This window comes from Oryctolagus cuniculus, chromosome 5, assembly GCF_964237555.1.
Source record: "Oryctolagus cuniculus chromosome 5, mOryCun1.1, whole genome shotgun sequence".
Lineage (NCBI taxonomy): Eukaryota > Metazoa > Chordata > Mammalia > Lagomorpha > Leporidae > Oryctolagus > Oryctolagus cuniculus.
Window position 1 is genome coordinate 93,837,393 of NC_091436.1, and position 20,595 is coordinate 93,857,987.

Sequence of the window (20,595 nt, forward strand, 5' to 3'; positions counted from 1 at the left end):
ATCATACAGGGAAAATGAAAGTGAGTTCAGTAGGAATTGTGACAGGATGATTCAACCTATTGCCCTTTGAACATGTGATCTCACAACAATTGCTGATGTTATCTGGGGGCTTTTTCTGTGCTGAGGACTCTTGGAAGGTGAGTTTGTTGTTTTTTCAACCATGTACACCATGTATTTTTCAACCATTTATACCATGTATAAATGGAGAAACTAAGACAAGGGGACATTAAGAAACTTGTCCAGGGGCTGGCACTGTGGCATAGTGGGTAAAGCCGCTGCCTCTCACGCCAGCATCCCATATGGGCACCAATTCAAATCCTGGCTGCTTCACTTCTGATCCAGCTCTAGAGAGCTGGATAGTAGACTATGGCCTGGGAAAGCAGGAGAAAATGGTCCAAGTTCTTGGGCCCTGCACCTGCGTGGGAGACCTGAAGAGGCTCCTGGCTCCTGGCTCTGGATTGGCACAGCTCCAGCTGTTGTGGCCAATTGGGGAGTGAACCAGCGGATGGAAGACCTCTCTCTCTCTCTCTCTCTCTCTCTCTCTGCCTCTCCCCTCTCTGTGTAACTCTGACTTTAAAATAAATAATATAAATCTTAAAAAAAAAGAAACTTGCCAAATATGCACAACTGACAAGGAATAGATCCAGGATCCAGAGCCTGTGCGAACCTCCAAGCTACACAATTTCTTAGTAGCATCTGCTGAAAAAGGATTTTCTCAGCTGGTATTCAACTTGTGGAGATTTAGCTTTGGTGCTACGAAAGGGAAATTCAAGCTGACTATTTAGTTGAAAAAGATACTGTAGCTTATAATCAGTCCCCTGAGGCACCTCATTCTTTTTGAAGTAGCGGAAGAAGAATCAACACAGAAGAAATATCTGCAGTGAAGAAAGTAGATGTGCTGTTGCCTTTTGGAGGCCTCTCAAACTGAGAAATGCCTGCTGGCAGACTAGTAATGTTTGTTCATTAAAAAAGAAAAAACCCACCTATTTCAGGGTAAGCAAGCCTCACGAGCAAAATGCACCTAGAAGAAAAGGCTACAGTTTTGTTAATTGATGGAAAGAAGGCTGTGCTGTGTTTTTATTTTTCAAAGCTGCCATTTCTCATAGAATTTGCAGCTCTGCTTTCAAATCAAGAGACAGAGCGAACGAGAGAGAGAGAGAGAGAGAGAGAGAAGAGCTGGGGTGTGGGTGGAGAAAATATAATTCAAAATAAAAAAGGACAGTGCAGCATGTTTTTTGAAAATTCAGATAAAAATTTTGTTTGAGAGAAAACTTTCAGACTTTCAGGGACAAAAAGGCAAAAAAAAAAACCTCTTTAGAATAAAACAAGCGGTGGTTGAAAAATACAATTTCAAAGAACCATTAGATTTTTTAAAGTACCACACTCATGAATTTTCAATTCCATTTTTGAATTAACCAAGCATCTACTTTTATGTGAGGTTAGAGTTTTCATAGACGAAGAAGGTCTTCAAGGGCATTTAATGCAGTTATTTTTGCTGAAGTGTTCAGATACAGAGACTGCTGATTTGATGATGTATCATCACAGCCAAGGAGGCTCTGCTCTAACTAGATGGGTAGAAGCTGTTAGAGTAATGGTTATAATTGTAGGATTTGACATTGTCTCCCTCAGGTAGAACTCATGTTACTCCTTCAGTGTGGGAAATATATTTTGTTTGTTAGGATGTGTATTAATCCACAAACGGTGATGATGGCATTTTTGATTGTGTTACAGGAAGATGCATATGCTCATTACCCTCCATCATCAGTGCACATCTTTTGCTTTCTCTATTCTTCAGGTTTACTAGGTTTGTGTCAATTTGTCCTTGTTCTTTTCCTTTGTAAGCCATGAGTAACTGTGGTAAAATAGCAATCCGGTGTCTGGAAGAGATCACAGCTATCTTCCATGTTTGCATCTTTGATGCATTTGTGCAGCAAATACACAATTGGGTTTTTAAAAATTTCTTGCATTCCTCTAGCCATATCTCTATGGTGTCCTGAGAAGTTGTCTGGGTTTAGAGAGCATGGGACAGTTGTTTAAAAATGTATGGGTGAATGCCCAAGAGAGGTTGCTATGGGAGTGAAGATGCACTGAGCTTTAGACTAACGTTTGGGTTAAGTTCAATCATTGCATGCCCTAGTGTTTTTTAGGGGCCTGGGATGCAGAGTACATGAGCAGTATAGGTAGGTTATTAATTTAAAATAATAATATTTAAATATTTAATTTGAATGATATTTAAATTATATAATTTAAGTGATATTTAAAATATCACAACCTTATAGTCGATCTTGTTAAAATTTGGGGAACTTTTGAGCAGTAAGTTATCTTTTGTAAAGTCACTGACTATTTTTTAAACAATGTCACATAAAAAGGCAGCACATATGTCAGGGTTTGGGGTAGTGTTTGTAGGGGGAAGATCAGGGAGAGATCATGCATTCTCAGGCCATGTACAGAGATCAGGCAGGGCTAGAGATCAGATTCCAGGAGAGGAGTTCCAACTTTGGGCTGGGAGCTTTATTTATTGTTATTATTTTTTTAGAAATACATGACTTTTTTTAAAAAAATGTATTTATTTGAGAGAAAGAGTTACAGACAGAGAGAGGGAGAGAAAGAGAGGTCTTCCATCTGCTGGTTCACTCCTTAAATGGAGTTGGGCCAATCAGAAGCCAAGAGCCAGAAGCTTCTTCCTGGTCTCTACTGTGGGTGCAGGGGCCCAAGAACTTGGGATATCTACCACTACCTTCCCAGGCCATTAATAGAGAGCTGGATTGGAAGAGGAGTGTCTGGCACACGAACTGGCACCCTTTTGGGAGGCTAGTGCCAAAGGTGGAAGCTTAACCTACTACACCACAGCGCTGGTCTCAGGGGTTGGGAGCTTAAAAACTGCATGATTAAGGAAGCATTGTTCTATTTTCTGAGTGATCAAAAACTTCAATAGAATTATGAAAAATGGTAGGAAGATTTTGGCTATAACCCTAATCTGTCAATTTAGCCTTCATGGTGAGGGGAGCCCCTGATATTTCCCTGATGTAATATGAGGGTTCAGGTCTAGCCTTGCAGTTGTGCCTGAATGACATAGTGACCTAGTGGCATTATTCATTACCTAGCTTTTAAGTGGGAAGGAAGGGAGTATTATACTCACACTATGTGATCATAGAAGTGCACACCTAGCCTTGAAGTTAATCAAGATTGATTTCTGTAAGTGCTGCTCATGGTTGAATTCCAAGGAGCTTTGTAGGAGGGTAACACCTTTTCTGGGAGGCCAACCTACAGGAGACCAGTATTTTATGAATTAACCCTTATCTCTCATAGAATTTCAAAAGATCAAGTTACCTAACAAGGGTAAAATATCAGAAGGGCTTCAGAAATCTAGGGGGCCATTCAAAGTGGGATCAATGAACCTTTCCCTTGCCCTAACCCCAGTATCTTCAAAAATCTGATGCATTTTAAACATTAACAGGAAGTGAAACTTGGGGAGTAGGTACAAACCAGGATTTGCATTACAAATATCATCTACTGCTTAGTGGCATTCTCTTCCTCTCCATCTCTCTTCCCTATGTATCTTCCTTGCTTGGTTTACTGTTTCCTCTGGCTCTGTCTTATTTTCATTTATGTTCTTTTGGTTTTCTCTCTGCTTCTTCCCATCTTTGTACTTTTATTATTCATTTTAATGTCTAGTTCACAAAATAATGAAATCAGATTACTTATTTGCAAACATCTTCCACTTGCAGATGTATCATTAAAATTGTTCTGGTAACTTATTCGTATTGAATTCTTGGGAACTCTGGGGTATACCTTGTCATCATCATTTCCACTGTTTTTATTAAAGATTCATTTTATTTATTTGAAAGGTAGGGGGAAAGAGAGAGAGAGAGAAAGAGAGAGGTCTTCATTGGTTCACTCCCCAATTGGCCACAACAGCAGGGACTGGGGCAGGCCAAAGCCAGGAGCAAGGAGCTTCTTCTGATTTTCCCATGTGGGTACAGGGGCCCAAGTACTTGGGTCATCTTCCATTGCTTTCCCAGGCACATTAGCAGGGAGCTGTTTTGGGAATGGAGCAGCAGGTACTGGAATTGATGCCCATGTGGGATGCTGACACTGCAGGCAGCAGCTTCACCCACTGTGCCACAGCACCAGCCCCTCCACTGCTGTTTTTTTTTTTTTTTTTTTTTTAAGGCACGTATTTTTCTGCTGCTTGCTTTGGGTTAGGAAGGTACTTTTATATTCTGTTATTAAATGCAAACTCCTTCAGATTATTTCTTCATATATTTATCTCTTTAAATTGCTTTTTCCTTATCTCTCTAACAAGAGTAGTGCGCAGTTAGGTTAGTGAGGAAGCAAATGGCTTGAGTATGATGTTGGTAATCAGTAACAACCTGTGAACAAAAGCAGTGACTTGAAGTTCTCTTTGTAGAAGGTAAATAATGTTGAGCATTTCAAGACATATGGTGGTCATAGGCACCTATATTAGCAAGAAGACTGTATTTAGAGCAATAAGATACACTGAAAGTATCCAGACTGAGTTTATTCAATCAGAGGATATTTGAACATACAGGATACTGAATCCTGTTAGAATAAATTGTTGATTGCATATGAGCCATTCTACTTTGATGTTTGCTGAAGCATGGAGGTAAATTATTAAGTTTTTTTCTATTTTTTGATTATTTATCAATCACAGTTACTTCTGCCTTGAACCAACAGAATGTCACAGTATTGACTGAAAATGAAGACTTTAGATTGCAATGAGGAAGTACATTTTCCTCTCTCCCTCTGATGCCCTTCAGGAAAATGACAGTGGGAATATCTAATGCATGTTAAAAGCTGATATCTGCCAGGAGAATTAGTCAGCACATCCTCAATGTATTTTCAGTCTCCTATGAATGTAAAATGAGAACAGCCTCTGTAGAGTCAACATACTTAATGGTGTTGGGGTGACTGGCTTGTTTACCATGCCCAGGGAAGAAACAGACTGAGTGGAAAGAAAGAAAATTCAATGAGGAAGATCCACTCTCTTACTTGGCTAAGTTATCTCTCAAAAAACAGTTAACTTTGAAGGGAACATAAGCAGAGCTGACTTAATGAAATTCTTTTCTGAGATTTCCCTGTACTCTAAGGATTCTTGATAAGAAAATGAGTTTAACAGGTGGCAGACATGAAACTAGCCATAGTTACCTCTGAGCTTCATAAAATGTTTGATTTTTGAACACAGTTATAGCCACAAAGAATGTTAAATTTTTCTTTGTTTTAAAAATGTGATAGAGTCCTTTAATTCTTCTGCTCTCAAAAATATTTGTGGAATGCCTACTGTGGACCCTCAGCAGTGAGTGACTGGGACTTTGTACTACTGTGTGACAATTGATGTTTCCTATGATAGATTTTCCATTGTATAATTTCAAATTCCAAAGAGCACCCTGTGACACAGAATGAGTCACTTAAGTTTTATAATGATGGCAAAAGAAGATGCTTAAAGAGGCTTCCAAACTTTGTCTCCTTGAAGTACGCAATTTTCTAGCAGTTGCAAACCTTATCATCAAGAGGAGAAGTTGACTGTTTGACATGATATGCTATTTAGCTGAACAGGGTGAAATTAATCGAATCAGTCTGAGAATAAAACTACACTCTATTCAACATTTAGTCTGGCTTGGTAAGCAGTAAGGAAATGGATATCTCAGTCATCAAGAAGGCAGCTTCAGCGGTAAGTGTGAAATGACAGATTGTGCTCCTTTCTTCATTCTACATCTTTAACATGTACAAGAAACTGATTAAATGTGTGATATTCTCAACTTCTTCATCTTTTAAATAATATAATACTATTATCTTGTTCTTAACAATGATAATTTTGGAGAGTTAATGTTAGCATCAAATAAAACAAGGCATGTAAAATACTCAGAGAAATTCTTTGCACCAAGCCAGAGCTCAGAATTGGAATCGATTATATATGAAATAAGATGTTCAAGGGTCTTGGCAGCTACTCATGGAGAGAGAAGAGAAGAGAAAGTAAAACTTGAGGCTGGAAGGAAGGCTAGGGTGAGAATTTTGTTTGATTTTGCTCTAGCTTCTGCCTGGCTTGAGACTGCATAGAAAAAAAATGATGAAAATGGAGAAAAAATATTTAGGATTTTCCTCTTCCCATTTGCCTTCTCTTCAACCCAAGTCTCAAGACCCTGGTATAACCCTTTGGTTTCCCAGACATGTGTGACTCTATTGACATCCCTCTCTCTTCAACTATTCACAGTTCATGGTTTCAGAAACAAAACCTTAGATGAAAGTGACCTCAGAAATGTATTTTGGGGCCGGGTGCTGTAGTGCAGCGGGTTCATGCCCTGGCCTGAAGCGCCAGCATCCCATATGGGCACCAGTTCAAGACCCTGCTGCTCCTCTTCTGATCCAGCTTTCTGCTATGACCTGGGAAAGCAGTAGAGGATGGCCCATTTCCCTGGTCCCCTGCACCCACATGGGAGACCCGGAAGAAGCTCCTGGCTCCTGGCTTCGGATTGGCACAGCTCCAGCCATTGTGGCCAGCTGGGGAGTGAACCAGCGGATGGAGACCTCTCTCTCTCTCTCTCTCTCTCTCTCTCTCTCTCTCTTTCTCTCTCTCTCTGCCTCTCCTTTCTCTGTGTAACTCTGACTTTCAAGTAAATAAATCTTAAAAAAAAAGAAATGTATTTTGGCTTTTATGCTAAGTAGTTTGAGAGAAAAATTGGGTAGCTGTAGCATTTCCTACTCTCTCAGATCACAACTCATTAAACCTCTAGTCTATTCCAACACCATCAAACAGGTGAAATGCCAAGTGTACTTAGAGATAGTATTGTAACTACTTTCTGTGTTGGTCCAACTTCAATGTTTAGGAGGGAAAAAACTGGAGAAATCCTCATCTTTAGCATTTATTCATTGATTCATTTCTTCACACTCTGCAAGTTCATTTTTCATAGATTGTGCTCTGTCTCCAGTTGCTCAATAGTTTCCTATGGAATGAGCAGAATTAACTACTGTCTTTGCTTCAGGGGAATGAATTTCTAATATATTGTATTTTATATATATCATATATATTATATAACAAAGAATTATTATAAATAATTATTATATAAATTATTATAAAACACAAAATCCTTATGAATTCTTTATAATATTTTGCATATTTATATAAATTACATTTTCTGACATTGACTGAGAAGTCTCTTCCTAGGCAGTTTTCAAGTTAAGATTTTTGTATTGCTCCTTTGAGAGAACAGCTCAACTTTTCTATTCTCCTGGCAGTATCTAATATATTGTATCTATAACCAGATGAAGTATTTTTCAACCCCAAAAGGGTCTCTTTATTAAGTGACCACTAGACAAATCCATAAAGTTAATATCTTTTTGATTTAGTCTTTTTGGATGAGTGCTTTCCTTATTGCTAAGGGCTCTGGATCCATCTCCCAGTGTTCAACTAAAGGAGAAACTCTAGGTGAGTTTTTCCAATGTCTCAGTTTTGCATCAGAGTACTCAAGCCACATTGCTAGCTTGGGTTTGAGGTTACACTAAGAAATTGAAAATATGTACATCATTAAACATTTTCCGATTTATGTGGCTTTGTGCTTTGAAGTTTTCTAGTACCCCATCATCTCACTTAGTGAAGAGGAATATTGGTGTGGTATAAAATATGCTTATTTATTGGCTTACCTGGAAAATGGGAGTTTCATTCCTTATCACATGTTTTGTTCCTGCATTCCTTACAACTCTTTAAAAGTTATTTCCTAATCTATTCTCTCCAAAAATAAAACTGAGAATATGACTTCTGTTTTTGCCCACAAAAACTAATTGTGACTAATTATAATTATATTCTTGTAGTCATTAAAAGATCTTTAGACTAGCCCCTTAGGAATTTACAAATAAAGTGTCAAATTTTACCAAAAGTACTGTCTATGGAAGCAAAACATCTCCAAGCATTTGACATGAAAGGAGAGCCACCCATTAACGATAGAATTTTATGAATTCCAGAAGGTCTCTTCTCAACCCCTCAGAGCATCAGGCACTGCAGAAATGTTGCTGGGGTTTTTCTGAAAATTTATTAACAAATCTGTTATAAGAGCATCCCATTTTCCCTAGATTTTGAATAGTTACCAGCAGTTTCTCGAATAAAACATCTTTAACAACAGTGCATTACAGTGAGATTTTCCTGAGGGATTAAATGAAATATATAAAACAATCCTTATGAATTCTTTATAATATTTTGCATATTTATTTGAATTACTTTTTCTAACATTAACTGAGAAGTCTCTTCCTAGGCAGTTTTCAAGTTAAGATTTTTGTATTGCTCCTTTAAGAGAGAAAAGCTCAACTTTTCTATTCTCCTGGCAGTATCTCTATAATTGGGTAAAATTGCACTTATACCCCCTACATCGACAGTTTGTAGTAGTGCTTGAGGATAAAATACATGAGAGGAATGTTGGAACGTACCCTCAACTTTCTTAGTTCACTAATGATCAGGGCTTACTGACCTGGTTTTTAGAACTTGTTAAAAGAAACCGGCCGGCGCCACGGCTCAATAGGCTAATCCTCCGCCTAGCAGCACCGGCACACTGGGTTCTAGTGCCAGTTGGGGCACCGGATTCTGTCCCGGTTGCCCCTCTTCCAGGCCAGCTCTCTGCTGTGGCCCAGGAGTGCAGTGGAGGATGGCCCAAGTGCTTGGGCCCTGCACCCCATGGGAGACCAGGAGAAGCATTTGGCTCCTGCCTTCTGATAGGCGCGGTATTGGAGGGTGAACCAACGGCAAAAGGAAGACCTTTCTCTCTCTCTCTCTCTCTCTCTCTCACTGACTACTCTGCCTGTTTTAAAAAAAAAAAAAAAACCAAAATTCTGTGCTTTTGAAAAATATTAGCCTGAAAATGGGAAAGGATATATTGCAGAGTCCCTGCAACAGGAGCAATGGCCAGCACATATATATGGTTTATTTTAGATGACACATTTTTTAACCTTTAGTGAGACTGTTGTACTGACCAAGATGCAACTTAAAGACAAACTGCTTTTTTTACCTGTTACACATATGCAGTGAACGCTTGGTGCTTTGGTTGAAATGAAGTCCCCAGAGAGTTGCTGCCAATGATTTTTAAGATAATTATGGTAGACATTCAGATGTTGTAGGCATTTCTGACACCCTGGCCTTCTCAGGGACAGCAGGTCCAGGAACATGACAGGTACTACCTTTTCCACCTGTACTGCATGGAAATCTTTCCCCTGAGACATTATCAGATGTACTGATGTGTCTCAGTTTCACAGCATCCTGGCCTTTGTCTCATGGCAATTCCCAGATATGGATTATAGTTTTACATGGTAAAAAGCTAATGAATAAATGAATACAGACATATTCTTTTGCTTCATTGGTGTGTTATAATTGTAACATGCTTACACTAATTGGAATTAATCAGTCGACTCTCTATATGTAACTGTAATGGGTCTGGAACTCTGCTAAACCTTTTCCATATTTAACATTGCTTAATGGGTATGACCCTATGAAAACATTTCCTTTACATAGGCAGTGAGTTGGAATATTCAGAGATGCTAACTTGCGTAACTGAGATCACATAGCAGGAAAGCCAGGAGAGCCATTATTTTCCTGAGATTAGGGCTCATTCCGTAACTGTGTATTCCAGTGTCCTTCACACCAGGGATCCAGCTGCCTTATAAACATCCTCTCACCCTAGCTGCTACCCTTGCAGATGAAATCTGAAGGGTTTGCTGTTATCTGGGCAGCACACCAGTTACTTGACTCTTACTTAATACTTTCTGCTCTAAACAGTCCCAGTATAGTTGCTTCTTATACAGAACTAATTTTCTTGTTTGATCACTGATGCACACTCAAGTTTCATGCCAATGTCAAGTGATAGAACCTAGGGCCCCTGAATTTCTCATTGCCCTCTATCCATTTCTCCTGTCGCACATCTTCCTCCTCTGCCATTCTCTCCAAAAAAATTATCCATTCTCCATCCATTAGAACTGCCACATTTATAGTATGGGCATCTTAGCAAGGTATTGCAATGGAGCTATTTGAATGATTCTATTCTAAATTGCAACTATTTGGTGTCTTCTGCCGTACTAGAGCTACTTGTTTATTAAACAAAATGAATTTCTACATGTTTTCATTTCCACTGACCACTCAGGATTCTGCATGTGTGATCTCTGGGGACAGGGAAGGGAAAGAAAGCATAAAAGACCTTGTAGAAATATTCCCAGATGGAGAACTGATGAGTTTACTCACCTCTGTGAGCCTTAAAAGTTTCTGTTCATCTCATTTCCTTCTTTGTCCTTAACAACTCACCTCTAAAATACTTTGTAGACTGTGTATAAAAGTATTAGTGATTTATAGTCATTAAAGTTGCCTCCTTATAAATCATGTCAAATTGCATTATAGTGCAAAATAAGTTATACTCATTTTAAAGAACTGGCGTAATTTCTACATGGAAGTCCTTTTTGAAGGAAACTCCACACCTTGTTCTTAGGTTCTCCGGCTTTATGTCTTATAGCCTCTGCTTGGAATGTTGAATCATTAGAGGAAATCTCCAAGGACAGCATTAAGTTATGCCTAGCTACTGAAAAATCATAGAGATATCTTTGGTAAGATTCTAAGAGCATAGACTTTGAAGACTGCCCAAATCAACTTTGAATTTACTAGCTAGTATATGATTCTAAACACCTTTCTTAACTTTCATTTCTTAATCATTCCTTTCAGAAATGTGTAAGGGTTTAAATAGCACAATGAATGCAATTCCTTTATAGGCTAATTTAAACCCTGGACTGCAGGACTGCCTTGATATACATATTAAGTGCTAATACATTCATTTATTCATTTTTCAGGTGTTTGGGTACTAATGCCAGATAGAATACTTCAAAGTACTACAGGGCCAATTGTATTTACTGTTACTTCTTATTTTCTGGCATTTTCTCTGTCTTCATGCTTGTCTGACAAATAACTAGCTGAGCTTGAATGTTCCATATCTAAATTCTTCTTTTCTGTAGTTGAGAAATCCTATTATCAGGTTTATTGATGAAATATTAATAAATATGGGGGCTTTTCCTTTACAAAGGAAGAAAATTCATTTTGTATATGTTCTTTTTTTAAAAGATTTATTTATTTATTTGAAAGTCAGAGTTGCACAGAGAGAGGAGAAGAGGGGAGAGAGGCAGAGAGAGAGAGAGAGAGAGGTCTTCCATCCAATGGTTCACTCCCCAGATGGCCACAATGGCTGGAACTGCGCTGACCCAAAGCCAGGAGCCAGGAGTTTATTCTGGGTCTCCCATGCGGGTGCAGGGGCCCAAGGACGTGGGCCTTCGTCTACTGCTTTCCCAGGCCATAGCAGAGAGCTGGATCAGAAGAGGAGCAGCAGGGTCTTGAACTAGTGCCCATATGGGATGCCGGTGCTTCAGGCCAGGGCATTAACCCGCTGTGCCACAGAGCCGGCCCCTGTATATATATATTTTTTTTCTGATTAGAAACTTTAGGGCAGATCTTACCTTACACACATTTAAAAGCCGCTCTTTTAATTTAGTTTTATGGGTGTATTTTGGGATGGAGAACTCAAGTCATAATTTCCTGCTCCATCTCCCACAATCATAGAAATCCATATGCTTTTAAAAAATTTTTTTTATTTATCTGAAAGGTAGAGTTACAGAGAGAGAGAGAGAGAGAGAGAAAGAGAGAGAGAGAGAAGAGAAATCTTCCATCCGCTGGCTCACTCCCTAGATGGCTACAACAGCAGAGGCTGGGCCAGGCTGAAGCCAGAAATCAGGAACTTCCTTGAGGTCTCCCACATGGGTACAGGGACACAAACACTTGGGCCAACCTCTGCTGCTTTCTCAGGCCATCAGCAGTGAGCTGGATCGGAAGTTGAACACAAGGGACTTGACAGCACCCATAAGGAATGCAGGTGCTGCAGGTGGCAGCCTAACCCACTACACCACATTGCCAACCCCTGAAAGCCATACCTTTAATTGAATAAACTGACTTTAAGAGAAATTTGGTGGCTTTATGTTTGAAACTATGGGATCTGGGCAGAATCAGATTAGCAGTATTTTTATGACTCAATATTGGAAATGCTCCTTGTGCTTTAAACAAAATTAGATCTGAAGTATTTTGATAATTAGTTCCAAAATGTATCTATATTTGTAAGATCAGAAAACTCTCCTCATCTACTGAAAAACAAACATACAACAACAGACTTTGGATAAAGAAATACTTTACACTAAAATGTAACTACTAATAGCTTATCAGTGAGACTGATTACACAGCTGGGCAACATAATCATTAATTGAAAGGGCCTCAGGGATAATTAAGAAAAAAAAAAGGCAATCATGATTATTGGGAGAATAGGTAGCTCTCTGAATGTAGTCTAAACTTGGTAGGTAATATCTACATGCCAGTGGCTTGAGATATGATAATTAAAGTTTATCTTTGAAACAAGAATTAGGACAATCCCAGGTAAGATGGTTTTGTAGAGCTGTGAAATTGTAGGCTAAGGTTTTGGAGATTCTTTCACCTCAACAATTATTTATTGAGTGTCCAATTTTTCTGGCCAATACTAAGTCTCGGTATAGAAAAAAGCTACTGGATGCAAATCCTGTCCTAGCAGGATTCATAATGGTAAGTTGGAAAGGAAGTCAAGATGAGTGAGCTTTGAATTAGGACAAATACTCTAAATTCGTTATCTAGAAGGTATTGGGGAAACAGAGAAGAATCTGTGCTCACCCTTTCTCAGGTAGGACAGAGAAGAAATTGTTATGAATTTAATCTGAAAACCCGAGTTGAAGTTTTCCAAGAGTAAAAGTGGGAAAGGACATTCCAGTCAGAGAGAACAACTTGCACAGAGTTGTAAGAGGTCTTGTGTGGGAAATAGTAACTGAGTGTGGTAGAACCCAGGTTCCCTTGGAAAAGGATGGAGGGTGAGTCTGTAAGGCAGACATGTAGCTTTAGGAGAGTTTCTTACTATTGGGCTGCTATAACAAAGTATCATTGTTTGGCTGACACATAGACAGCAGAAATTCATTTCTCATAGTTTTACAGACTGCAAGTCTGAAATCAGGGTGCCAGCATGTGTGGGTTCTGGTGAGGGCCCTCTCTAGGTTTCAGAATGCTGACATTGTTGTATTCTTATGTGGCAGAAGGAGAATAGAGAGCTGTCTAGGGGTCTCTTTTAGAGGCAATAATCCCATTCATGAGGGCTCCATCCTCTGGAAATAGTCACCTTCCAAAGACCCCATTTCATAATTCTAGCATGTCAGGGATTAGGATTCCAAAAAATGAATTTTGGGGCACATAAACATTCAGTCCATCACAGAGACTTATAATCTAAAAATTAGGTGATATTTTTCAGTCCTTAAGTGTAAAATGTTCATTAAAAACAACTTGTGATTTCAGATCTGTTCCCTTAGCAAACATAATTAAGAAGTACAGCTATTATACTAATTGTGTTTAAAGACCATTTTTTTCTTGCCTGTTTAAAATTCATTTTAATTTATGGCAATTATAATTTGTGGTCTTAACTGTGAGGAATTTTGAAAATAGTCTTACTTGAACAGCAAATATGAAAATAAGAAAAAGTTTCTGCTACCCTGGATTTGACAATCTAGAGTACTAATCAAATATAAACTCTAATTCAAGGAATGCTCTGTGATGTGCTGTTTTAGTTTCTAGTGAATCACAGAGCAAGAGGTAGAGTGACTGCCATGTGTACAGGGATGGATATGGTAGCATTGCTCTTGGAAGGCATTGGATAGGCATTGAGACTTGAATCAAGAGGCATATGAGTGATGAAAGAGGAGAAAATTATCTGGGCTGGGAAAGCCTAATGAAGATAAGCATGAATGTGGATTAATGCAGGGTAGGATGTAAAGTAGCGAGGTAGAGCTGGACAATATGTAATAGGGTTGTGGGAGTTAAGAGAAATCTCAGAGAGCCATACATTTTTGTGTGTAGTTCATTCATCCTACTCATTCATTGTTTCACAAATACTTAGTGAGCTCCCAGATTGTATAGGACATCCCCAACTTAGATGCAAAGATGGTAAGACTTTGTCACCTTCCTTAAGAAGTAATAGAAATGAGAAGACACGGGAAATTACTCAACAAGAGAGAACTCCACACAATCGCTCCAGCTATTCCTCCTAGTTGAAGTCATCCATTGTTATCCCCCCTACCAATCCTGTCACTTTTCTTGTCTATTGCATTATTCATGTAGATATACTTTCTAAAAATGGTCTACTCTCTTAGTCCTTTGCATTGCAGGTGGCATAATTTGTATAGTTGTTCAGTTAAAAACCTTGGATTGATCCTTTACTTCTTTATCTCACACACTACATTTAAATCTTCAGCAAATTCTAAACCTTTATATTAACATATTTTAAGTCTACAATTTTCATCCCCTCTGGTGCTACCTGCCTAAATCTATTGCCATTGTCTTTTTTTAACTTTTATTTAATGAATATAAATTTCCAAAGTATGACTTATGGATTACAATGGCTTCCCCCCCACATAACGTCCCTCCCACCTGAAACCTCCCCTTTCCCACTCCCTCTCCCCTTCCATTCACATCAAGATTCATTTTCGATTATCTTAATATACAGAAGATCAGCTTAGTATAAATTAAGTAATGATTTCAACAGTTTGCTCCCACACAGAAACATAAAGTGAAAAATAATAGATGATTTTTTTAAATGATGATGAAATCAGAGCAGACCTATTGTCATGTTTAATCCCAGTGAGAGTCAAGTTGGGAATTGATAATTTCTTTTCTTTTTTTTTTTTTTACAGAAGATCAGTTTAGTATGCATTAAGTAAAGATTTCAACAGTTTGCACCCCCATAGAAACACAAAGTGAAATATACTGTTTGAGTACTCGTTATAGCATTAAATCTCAATGTACAGCACATTAAGGACAGAGATCCTACATGAGGAGTAAGTGCACAGCCACTCCTGTTATTGACTTTACCAATTGACACTCCTGTCTATGGCATCAGTAATCTCCCTATGCTCCAGTCATGAGTTTCCAAGGCTATGGAAGCCCCTTGAGTTCTCTGACTCTTATCTTGTTTAGACAAGGTCATAGTCAAAGTGGAGGTTCTCTCCTCCCTTCAGAGAAAGGTACCTCCTTCTTAGAAGACCTGTTCTTTCCACTGGGATCTCACTCACAGAGATCTTTTTGCCAGAGTGTCTTGGCTTTCCATGCCTGAAATTGTCGCTCCCCGTCTTCGTGGAGGAACGACACAGGACCCTGCGTTGTTCTTCTGTCTGCTCGGCCCTCCCCGGGATTGCTGCTGGTTCTTCCCGGGTTGGCTACCGTCCCTTCCACCTCCGTGGAAGGGCGGTTCCCCCTGCCACATTCCCCACTTCCGCGGGGGAGCGGCACACCACCGGCCGGCTCTCTCGGGGGCTGCACAGGTGTTCCTTCAGATAGATGTTCCCTTAGATGTTCCTGGTGCATGTTGTCTCTCTCCTCCTTTATAATCCTCTTCCACCAATCCCAACTCTGCTACCCACACGCCGATTATGCTGCTCTCCTCCAATCAGGAGCAGGATCAGCTCCTGCTGGTCATCACTCAAGCTGGCGAGAGGCAGCTGCATAGAAGTTGTTACTCCCTTCTCAGCGCCATATTGTGGGAGAGCAGATGCATAGAATAAGTCTTAATTCCAGTAACTTAGTCTAGTCCGAGTTGCTCCCAGTTGCTCCCCACAGAAATACTCTCATGGGCTTTTCAGCCAGATCCGAATGCCTTTAGGGCTGATTCTGAGGCCAGAGTGCTACTTAGGACATCTGCCATTCTATTAGTCTGCTGAGTATCTCGCTTCCCATGTTGGATCACTCTCCCCTTTATTTATTCTATCGGTTAGTGTTAGCAGGTACTAGACTTGTTTATGTGCTCCCTTTGACTCTTAATCCTTTCATTATGATCAATTGTGAACTGAAATTGATCACTTGGAATAGTGAGATGGCATTGGTACATGCCACCTTGATGGGATTGAATTGGAATCCCCTGGTATGTTTCTAACTCTACCATTTGGGGCAAGTCAGCTTGAGCATGTCCCAAATTGTACATCTCTTCCCTCTCTTATTCCCCCTCTTATGTTTAACAGGGATCACATTTCAGTTAATTTTCAACAATTAAGAATAACTGTGTATTAATTACAGAATTAAACCAGTCATATTAAGTAGAACAGACAAAAAAAACAAAAAAAAACTACTAAGAGGGATAATGTATTAAGTTGTTCATTAACAGTCGGGCTATGCTGATCAAGTCACCGTTTCTCATAGTGTCCATTTCACTTCAACAGGTTTCCTTTTTGGTGTTCAGTCAGTTGTCACCGATCAGGGAGAACATATGGTATTTGTCCCTTTGGGACTGGCTTATTTCACTCAGCATGATGTGTTCCAGATTCCTCCATTTTGTTGCAAATGACTGGATTTCGTTGTTTCTTACTGCGGTATAGTATTCTAAAGAGTACATATTCCATAATTTCTTTATCCAGTCTACCGTTGATGGGCATTTAGGTTGGTTCCAGGTCTTGGCTATTGTGAATTGAGCTGCAATAAACATTAGGGTGCAGACCGCTTGTTTGTTTGCCAATTTAAACTCCTTTGGGTAAATTCCAAAGAGTGGGATGGCTGGGTTGTATTGTAGGTTTATCTTCAGGTTTCTGAGGAATCTCCAGACTGACTTCCATAGTGCTTGACCAGTTTGCATTCCCACCCACAGTAGGTTAGTGTCCCTTTTTCCCCACATCCTCGCCAGCATCTGTTGTTGGTAGATTTCTGTATGTGAGCCATTCTAACTGGGGTGAGGTGAAACCTCATTGTGGTTTTGATTTGCATTTCCCTGATTGCTAGTGACCTTGAACATTTTTTCATGTGCCTGTTGGCCATTTGGATTTCCTCTTTTGAAAAATGTCTATTGAGGTCCTTGGCCCATCTCTTAAGTGGGTTGTTGGTTTTGTTTTTGTGGAGTTTCTTGATCTCTTTGTAGATTCTGGTTATCAACCCTTTATCTGTTGCATAGTTTGCAAATATTTTTTTCCCATTCTGTCGGTTGTCTCTTCACTCTCCTGACTGTTTCTTTTGCAGTACAGAAACTTCTCAATTTGATGCAATCCCAATAGTTGATTTTGGCTTTGACTGCCTGTGCCTCCCAGGTCTTTTCCAGAAATTCTTTGCCTGTGCCAATATCTTGAAGGGTTTCTCCAATGCTCTCTAATAACTTGATGGTGTCAGGTCATAGATTTAGGTCTTTAATCCATGTTGAGTGGATTTTTGTGTAAGGTGAAAGGTAGGGGTCTTGCTTCATGCTTCTGCACGTGGAAATCCAGTTTTCCCAGCACCATTTATTGAATAGACTGTCCTTGCTCCAGGAATTGGTTTTAGATCCTTGATCAAATATAAGTTGGCTGTAGATGTTTGGGTTGATTTCTGGTGTTTCAATTCTGTTCCATTGGTCTATCCATCTGTTTCTGTACCAGTACCATGCTGTTTTGATTACAACTGCCCTGTAGTATGTCCTGAAATCTGGTATTGTGATGCCTCCGGCTTTGTTTTTGTTGTACAAGATTGCTTTAGCTATTCGAGGTCTCTTGTGTCTCCATATAAATTTCACCATCATTTTTTCTAGATCTGAGAAGAATATCTTTGGTATCTTGATTGGTATTGCATTGAATTTATAAATTGCTTTTGGGAGAATGGACATTTTGATGATGTTGATTCTTCCAATCCATGAGCATGGAAGATTTTTCCATTTTTTGGTATCCTCTTCTATTTCTTTCTTTAAGATTTTGTAATTTTCATCGTAGAGATCTTTAACATTCTTGTTTAAGTTTATTCCAAGGTATTTGATTGTTTTTGTAGCTATTGTGAATGGGATTGATCTTACTAGTTCTTTCTCAGCCATGGCATTGCTTGTGTATACAAAGGCTGTTGATTTTTGTGCATTGATTTTATATCCTGCCACTTTGCCAAACTCCTCTATGAGTTCCAATAGTCTCTTAGTAGAGTTCTTTTGATCCTCTAAGTAAAGAATCATATCATCTGCAAAGAGGGATAGTTTGACTTCTTCCTTCTCAATTTGTATTCCTTTGATTTCTTTTTCTTGTCTGATGGCTCTGGCTAAAACTTCCAGAACTATGTTAAATAGCAGTGGTGAGAGTGGGCATCCCTGCCTGTTGCCAGATCTCAGTGGAAATGCTTCCATCTTTTCCCCATTCAATAGGATGCTGGCCGTGGGTTTTTTATAAATTGCTTTGATTATATTGAGGAATGTTCCTTCTATACCCAATTTGCTTAGAGTTTTCATCATGAAAGGGTGTTGAATTTTATCGAATGCTTTCTCTGCATCAATTGAGATAATCATATGGTTTTTCTTTTGCAGTCTGTTAATGTGGTGAATCACATTGATTGATTTGCGAATGTTGAACCATCCCTGCATACCAGGGATGAATCCCACTTGGTCTGGGTGGATGATCTTTCTGGTGTGTTGTTGTATTCTGTTGGCCAGAATTTTATTGAGGATTTTTGCATCTATGTTCATCAGGGATATTGGTCTGTAATTTTCTTTCAGTGCTGCATCTTTCTCTGGCTTAGGGATTAAGGTGATGCTGGCTTCATAGAAAGAATTTGGGAGGATTCCCTCTTTTTTGATTGTTCTGAATAGTTTGAGAAGAATTAGAGTCAGTTCTTCTTTAAATGTCTGGTAGAATTCAGCAGTGAATCCATCTGGTTCTGGGCTTTTCTTTGTTGGGAGGGCCTTTATTACTGTTTCAATTTCTGTCTCAGTTATGGGTCTATTTAGGTTTTCTATGTCTTCATGGTTCAATTTTGGTAGATTGCATGTGTCCAGGAATCTATCCATTTCTGATAGATTTTCCTGTTTGCTGGCATACAGGTCCTTGTAGTAATTTCTGATGATTCTTTTTATTTCTTTGGTGTGTGTTGTTACGTTTCCTTTTTCATCTCTGATTTTATTGATTTGGGTCTTTTCTCTTCTTTTTTTTAGTTAGTTGGGCTAATGGGGTGTCAATCTTGTTTATTTTTTCAAAAAACCAGCTTCTCGCTTGGCTGATTTTTTGTAGTTAGGGTTAGGGTTAGGGTTAGGGTTAGGGTTTTGGGATTCAATCCTGTTAATTTCTTCTCTGGTTTTAGTTATTTCTCTTCTTCTACTAGATTTGGGTTTGGTTTGCTGCAGTTTTTCTAGGTCCTTGAGATGTGCTGAAAGCTCATTTATTTGGTACCTTTCCAATTTCTTGATATAGGCACCTATTGCTATAAATTTGCCTCTCAATACTGCTTTTGCTGTATCCCATAAGTTTTGATATGTTGTGTTGTTGTCTTCATTTACTTCCAGAAAGTTTTTGATTTCTCTTTTGATTTCTTGAATGACCCAGTGTTCATTCAGGAGCATGTTGTTCAGTCTCCATGTGTTTGTACACTTTCTGGGTTTCCTGAGTTGCTAATTTCCAGCTTCATCCCGCTGTGGTCTGAGAAGCTGCATGGTATGATTCTAATTCTTTTGAATTTGCTGAGACTTGCTTTATGGCCTAGTATGTGATCAATCCTAGAGAAGGTTCCATGCACTGCTGAGAAGAATGTGAAGTCTGTAGATGTAGGGTTGAAAGTTCTGTAGATATCTGTTAGATCCATTTGGGCAATAGTGTCAATTAAATCTGCTGTTTCCTTGTTGATCTTCTGTCCGGATGATCTGTCTATTTCTGAGAGTGGAGTATTGAAGTCCCCCAGTACTATTGTATTGGAATCTAAATCTCCCTTTAAGTCCCTTAACATATCTTTTAAATAGACCGGTGCCCTGTAATTAGGTGCATATACATTTATAATAGTTACATCTTCCTGTTGAATTGAACCCTTAATCATTATATAGTGTCCCTCTTTGTCTCTCTTAGCAGTTTTTGTATTAAAGTTTATTTTGTCTGATATTAATATGGCTACACCTGCTTTTTTTTGGTTTCTGTTGGCATGGAATATCTTTTTCCAACCTTTCACTTTCAGTCTGCATGCCTCTTTGTTAGAGAGATGTGTTTCTTGTAGGCAACAAATAGTTGGGTTGTGTTCTTTGAGCCAGTCAGCCAAACGGTGTCTTTTAACTGAAGAATTCAGACCATTAATGTTCAATGTGACTATTGATACGTAGTGACTTTGCCCTGCCATTTTCCCAGAAATATTTTCTAGTATATGCTTTGAGCTTCCCATGCTCTTTTACTGATAGGTGTTCTTCCTTTCCCTTCTTTCATATTGATGGCCGTGTTTCTGTGTTTCTGAGTGTAGCACATCTTTAAGTATCTTTTGCAGGGCCGGACGAGTGGCCACAAAGTCTTTCAATTTCTGTTTGCTATGAAAGGTCTTTATTTCACCTTCATTCACAAATGAGAGCTTGGCAGGATATAATATTCTGGGCTGGCAATTTTTCTCTCTTAGCACCTGTGCTATGTCTCGCCATTCCCTCCTAGCCTGTAGTGTTTCTGATGAGAAGTCTGCTGTGAGTCTAATTGGAGATCCTCTGAGAGTAATCTGACGTTTCTCTCTTGCACATTTTAGGATCTTTTCTTTCTGTTTCACTGTGGTGAGTTTAATTACCA